Source organism: Hipposideros armiger, unplaced genomic scaffold (assembly GCF_001890085.2).
Source record: "Hipposideros armiger isolate ML-2016 unplaced genomic scaffold, ASM189008v1 scaffold_369, whole genome shotgun sequence".
NCBI classification, from domain to species: domain Eukaryota; kingdom Metazoa; phylum Chordata; class Mammalia; order Chiroptera; family Hipposideridae; genus Hipposideros; species Hipposideros armiger.
In genome coordinates, this window is record NW_017731719.1 from 1,877,002 (window position 1) to 1,884,304 (window position 7,303).

Below are 7,303 nucleotides of genomic sequence, written 5' to 3' on the forward strand. Positions count from 1 at the left end.
ATAAGTTTGCTCCATAAGCATCTGTTTTGTTTAAACAGAAAACCAAATACATTAAATTTATATATGTAATTGAAAATATTTAAGGGTTTAAGGGCCAGTCGAGTGGCTCAGTTAGTGAAGAGCTCACTCAAGAGTGTGAGCTCTGAGCAACAGGGTCACCGGTTCAATTCCTGGCCTGAGCTGAGCTGCCGCTGAGCTGCCAACAGGTGGCAGGATGGCTCAGCTAAAAAATAAATAAATAAAATAAAAATATTTAAGTGTTTAAATTTAGCTAAGTTTATAAATGGGGCTGACAGTTAAAGGAACTGAATCTGTTCAATTTGAACTAAAGTTTCATAAAAGGAAAAGTATTGCTCACATTTACCAGATTTATAAACAGAATAAGGTAATAAGATGAAGGCCTAAAGAAATCTAGATTTTTATTTGTACCTGTGAAAAACTAGAATATATTAGTTGTCTCTCTATACAAAAAACTTACTCATGATAGCTAATAATTAAGTAGTTTACAAATGTTTGTTTGATCCTCACAACCCAGAGAAGTAAGTAAGTAATGTTATTCTCCCCTTTATACAGGTCATGAAATGAAGGCACAGCACGATTAAGTAGCTGCCCCAAGGTCATACAGCTAGAAGGTAGCAAAGCCAGGATTCAACTCCAGGCTGTCTGGCTTCAAAATTCATGCTATAAACCACAATGCTTTACTGACTTTCATACTGCCCTTGAATGTGAAAAGAAGCTCACATTGACAAAAATAGTAACTAGTTGTTCATAAAAGCAAGCTTTTGCATGCTGTTGAGATTGTAACTAAAAGTCCCTTGTTCCTCTTTTTTCTCAGTAGTTATCAAAAAAGGTTTGCATTAGAAATTCCAGGAAAAACTGAAGATGTACAGGGAATGACCCAAATGAGAACAGTTTTCAAGGCTTCTAACTGCATCCTGACCCCATACTCCAGACCTCTAGCATCCTAAAACAAGGGTCTCCTGCGGTAACAAAGAGCCTCAGAGATGTCCAGCCTAAGGTATATGACATTTACTGAGCTACTTCTCATTTCATTCTTTTTCATCCTATTCACCTTCATGGCCCTTTTCTGTGTGAATCCCCAAACCAGGTCACAGTATAAAATTAAACAATTTAAATTCAGGAAAGAGAAGATAATTTCATTTAATTTTGTTTCTAATTCTAAAAATAGATTTGAAGAGAAGAGTCCTCCCCCTCCTTCTATCCTAAAACCCCACCTGGAGTCTGCAGCAATCAGTGTAAACAAAAACTTACTTTCCTTGGTTACCTCCTAAGAACCATCCCCCCTCTCTAAACTGACCACGCCAACCATTCTGAATCTCCCTCACCAGGCAGTACACAACTGTCATTTTTTTCCAAAGCATACACAATCAGAAAGCATCTTCACTGAAGAGGGAAGGCGTTCTTTGTCTGCTGGTAATTAACAAAGCAATCACAATCAACTTCAGATTCAAAAGAAATCACGTTTTTAAATTTACAGACTGTGTGATCTTGGATAAAATATTTATTAGCATTTTATAGATAACGAAACGAGTTATTGTGAATATCAAAAGATAGTGTGTATAGCATAAATAGAGTACCTGGCACCAAATAAGTGCTCAACAAATTACAATATTTATTACTTAAAGAACTTACAAAACTATGCTTCATTACTTGCTTTTATGGACACCTGTCTCTTATTTAATTTTACTTTTCATATAGCTTAAATAAGAAAGGCTCCCTGAAATGAAAAATGTTAAATGACCCTTCTATGAAACCAGTGTGAATATGTGTTTATAAGGGGGATGAGAAAAAGGGGAGAGGAGGTAAAATACTGAAAACGTTATAAAGACAAATGTAAATGATTTCCGAAGATCCATTTTTGGCTGTCTTTAACTAGAATCATCAAAAGTTTATCCATAATTGCTATATAAAAATTAAGCTAGATAAGGTTCTTCATGCTTTTTCTATACATCCTTTTATGACATGAACATCAGGCATCCAAATAATTGAAAATGGAATTGTGATATTTGATTTCTAATGCTGTATTTCAAATAACTAAAAGCTCACATTAATTTCATATAATTTGAGTGCCCCTAATGATAGATTTTGAAACTTGGATAACTGAAATACTACTACTACTACAAGAAAATTGAGTCAGTTTCCTATGGCCCTAAAATGGACTTTCTTAGGCCCTCGATACTGACTTTGGAACTAAATTAAAACATGATAATTTCATATCACATAAAAAAGTATTCAATTAAGAAAAGCATGCATGTACCTACTTTTAATCTTTGGAAATGAGTAAGACACAGTTCTTGTTCTTAAGAAGTTTAAAGTCCAGCACAATAAAGAAATAAATAAATAAATAAACAAACAAACAAACAGATGTATTTTCAAAAAACATGATAAATTGCTTTAAAAAAAAAAGGTATACACAGAGTTCTCTTGGAAGACAGAGGGACAAAGGAGTGTCACTTAGTCCTTAGGACAGGTTAGTTAGCTACGAAAAGAATAGGCGACCTAGAATGATGGTAGCCCACATAAGGTAATGAAAAATAGAGAAACATTTAAAAGATATAGTCACATGTATATAGCAAGGCTAACACCATAGAAAATATGTATTTTCAACGTATGAATACAAATAATAAGTGAAAGAACTATCTTCAGAAAGTATCTTCTCTGTAAATTAGTCTATTCTAGTTTCTCTGTACAGAAAAGAGCGGTACATGTCACAACATGCTATGAAGAAACGCTTCTTGTTTTATGACTTTAGGTTTTGTTTCTTTTTATTAAAAATAAAAAAGCCCAAGTGCCATAACAATTAGTGCCTTTAATTCTATACTTAAAACATATCAGTGAATTGAAAAGTAAAGCTTGCTGTATTTCTTGACATAAAGGAGTCAGGATTCTGGTATATTTTGTGTCCCTTTGGGATAATATGACAGAGAGCACATTATTTTCCTCCTTCTTAAATCTGGGGAGTATAATAGTACCTAATTCATAGAATTAAATAAATTAATATTTGTGAAGCGCCCAGAACAGTGCCTGGCCCATAGGAAGCATTAGTAAGGGTTTGATTGATGGATAGAAAAAAAGATGGAATTGCAGTCATATTAAACAGGGTCTGAGGAAACCATATATAACAAGAGGAAATGCCAGATAAGACCACACAGAAACGTTTTATTGTAGATTTACAATTCAAGTGTTTGGTTAACATCTGTTCTTCAATACAACTATGCCTGACACATCACATAGTGATAAAACTGTGTAAAATGTCATGTCTCCCTTGAATGACTAGGGTTATAAAAGAGGGAAGATGGTTTATAATGGACAATTATTCAAAAACCCAATTTCTCACTTAAATATACCAAATACGTTAGATAAACACAATTTTATTTTATAGTTCCATTACTGTCTTGATTATCTAACTGTCCTACCTGACTGATTATAGAGTATACAATACACCCATGTGGAAAACCTTTACTCTTTCACCCTAATTTGTGGTTTATAATATTCAAAGTGCACTTGCACCACAATTCCAAGGAATCACGTTTTAGTCAGTGAAGGTGAGGGTAAGCATCCAGAACCAGCATCTCTGTTGTAGGAGTGGCCAGCCTCCAGAAACCATGTAAATAGCCGTTGGGTAATTGCTTGAGGATTCTGGACCTTAAGGTGTTGCAGAGATGATTAGTGCATTCGTTCTTTACTCCTCCTCTCCCCTTCACCACCAAGCCCTGCAGGCTCTCAGCATATATTAATCTCTCTTTTTAACTAATATTTTTTAACTCACTGAAGCCTCTACTTCAAGGTCCTTTGGCTTTCACGCCCACTGATTTATAATGTAAAGAAGCAGGGATCTAGTTCAAGACACTCCAGGCAATGAGCAATCAATCACCTAACAGGATCCCAAATTTTCCTATCCATCATACTACCTCTGGAAATGTCCAAAAGGTGAAACTAAGATTTATAACATGTGTTTTTTTTTTAATGCACACCATTATAAACTAAGGTTCCAATGGTCTTCTGGTTGAAAAACAAATTAACTAAATCATATTTTTTAAAAGCCCTGGGGATATAAAATTATTTTAAAAGCATTATGAATTTAACTGGTAGCTTTTCCCCATAAGAAAAGGAAAGCTGAAAACTAGGCCAGAAGAGGCTATTTGGGTATTGTACATAATGAGGTATACATAAAATAAAACAAATACTCATAATAGTTGGAAAACAAGTAATTCCTCATCTATAAAAGCTCAGATGACTTCTATCAAGCAATATGGAATATATAGAAGGAAACACTTGATAATATTTGTTGACTGATGTCCAAAACTATAGTATATAATTGATACAAATAAATGACAGGTAAGGAAATCAATCATTGACCTCAAATTATATTTACAACACTCCAATTATGTGCCAGACAGTATAAGCACATGCATTTTCCCCAAGCACTTGTGGTTTCCAAAATGGCTTAAGACATTTATTTTATCTTCATTTTAATTGAGAGTGTAAAAAAATGAAACACATGCCCACAAAAGTTTTGCAACCCCCATCAATCACTATTAATAATCCATTTCACAAGCCACCACTTCCTATGTCTTCCATGCCTTCCGTCAGCACAGTAGTTGTGATCAATATCCACCTTGCACAGCAGGTCAGGTTAACAATGCCTTACATTTATTGCACTTTTTCTGTGCAGTCTCAGGGCTGGCTATATTATTCTCCCCAGCCACAAATCCAAACCTAAGTGTTTTGATAATGAAGAAATCACTAAAAAACTATCATCTTGCCCAAATGCATTTTTATAAGTGCTACAACACATTGTACTAAATGCTAAATTACCAACCAGTCATCATGTTACCACAGTGCAATGAGAAATTACAAGAGAATGTTGACCCAGAAACAACCAATAAAGGCTTCAGTGGCCTTATGTTGCCCATGCAGGCTCCTATGGTTACAAACAACAGACTTGCAATGGCAGAAGTATAATGTTAATCCTAATTTAAACAAGAACATTTCTTGGCTCATTTATATCTTTGGACATGCTTAATAAACTGAGTTACAGAATTCTTCAGGTAGAACAATGGCTGTGGTTACAATTATAGACCATATTTTACAACTTATGCCAAAAGTGGGGACCAGTTTTACTTCATCAAATTAAGACTCTTAAGCCTAGAAATGTAAACGTCTCATGCTATTATGAATCAGGGAGCGTGATGAATAGTATGTTACACCTGAGGCTGTGCTGTGCTGTTTCCTACTTCCACCAGGTGGCTAATCTAAACCTTAGACATAAAGCACACTTTCCATTTATATTTCCAGAGGAAATAGAAATTGTGGATATCACAATATTTTTTTCTTTCATTATCAAGTTATGCATGTACCTCAGAATGCTAGTAACATATATAAACATACCAAATTATTGTTTTTCACTGCACTGACAAAAGCTTCATTTCATGCTTCAGAGCATGTGTAAATAAACCACTACAACAAAGCAGTGCTTGAAATATATGATTGTTTCTAATGTTCACTGACTTTATTTTTTGGCAGAAAGTGATACAGCTTTAAAGATGCCAAACTATATTGAATCTTGGGTCTTGTGTGAGCTAGCAGCAGAGGCAAAACATAAATCTTTATTGTGCTGAATTAACATTGGATATTTCCATTCTTCAGAATACAAACTTAGGGACACAACATAACTGTTCGGGCTAGAACTCACAGTGAGAGTTCCATCTGGCTAAAAAAGCAGGTCCCAAGTCCTTGCACTTAAATGTTGGATTTGCTAACAAATATCTAAATAAAACTATACTTTTGGTACCTCAGAAAGGACACAAAACATGAAACAGCATTCTGTGCCTAAATAATAAGCCTAGGCTTCAAAATTCTGATCGCCTTTCATGCTGAAAAGAGAAAATCCTTATTTTCTCTCCTGGTTATCTTCTCAAAACAGATCTACTTCATTGTAATCAATGTATCATTTCATTACATCATCAAAGAGTATTTAGCACAGCATCTGTGACTGACTCTACAAGTAAAATTCAGTTAAAAACAAACCCAATTGTGAAATAATCTGCAAACTGTTGTTGCAACTTAGTCCTTTTAATTTCCAATACAATCTTCTAATGAAGTGACATTACTTAAAATTGCTAGCAAATAGGAACAGTCTTAGAAACCTAGTAATCAGCAGGCTAACAGGTGTTAAAATCCCAAAGGAGAGAAGAGGAATATTAGATAATCACTTTATGCCTGACACCTCAAGTAGCTTTAATATCCATAATTCTAATTAACTTAACTGCAATTCAGAATGATCCGTGCCATTTGGATCATTGGTTTCTTTTCATTAACTACCTTTTAGCAAATATATAATTTCTTGTATTCTGTGTAATGTTCGCTAATTGACCAATTCCAACTTACAAATTATTTGACTACATTGGGTATACAATTTAGTTGATTCATTTTCCAATTATCAGTGTGGCATCTCTCACCAATTAAAACAAATAATATTAACAAATATATTATTTACTTCTGAATTGACCAGCTATATTTCTGAAGATGAATCGTTTTCTGTCTTTCACATTATTACACATAAGATGATATTTAAGTAGCCACAAAACAGTCTTCACAATTATATGTTAATGCATTCTTTGCATCTACAACAAACTAAATATCACGAAATGATAGCAAAGCTTGGGGGAGTTCAGAAAGGAGGGGGTACCAGTAACTTGAGCAATTCCCCAGCCAGTACCCGTATGCCCTTGGCCACGGCATCATAACCCTTATCACACTCATAAACACATGCAAATACCGCCGAGCCACTTGCCTTCAGAGGTGCTTTACGTTGCTTCCTTACATATAAAAACGCAAAGCATTTTCCAGTTCTTAAAGCGTGAACACAATACCTGCCAGAAACAATAGCAATGACACAGGTGCCAAGTACCTGATCTACAAAGTACTGGTCCTGCTATTAACTCTGGTGTTGCTGGATGGGAAGGAAACCCGGGCTGCCGTTCCCCTTTAGTTACAGGTGCAACTACACCCTCCAGAGATAAAGGTCGTTACGTTCAAAATCCAAACGAACTTCAGAAGCACCTCAAAATGCTTCAGTCACAGGCACAGAAAAATGAGCTCACTTTTCAGAGATTGTAAAAAAAAAATGTTTTAAGTGTTCCCCTTACCACCCTCCTATCCCATCCTCAAAAAGAAACTATGAAACTCCAAAGATAATGTTTTCATCTTTTTTTCTAAAAGCCTCGATAACGAGAGAGAGAGAGAGAGAGAGAGAGAGAGAGAGAGAGAGAGAGAGAGA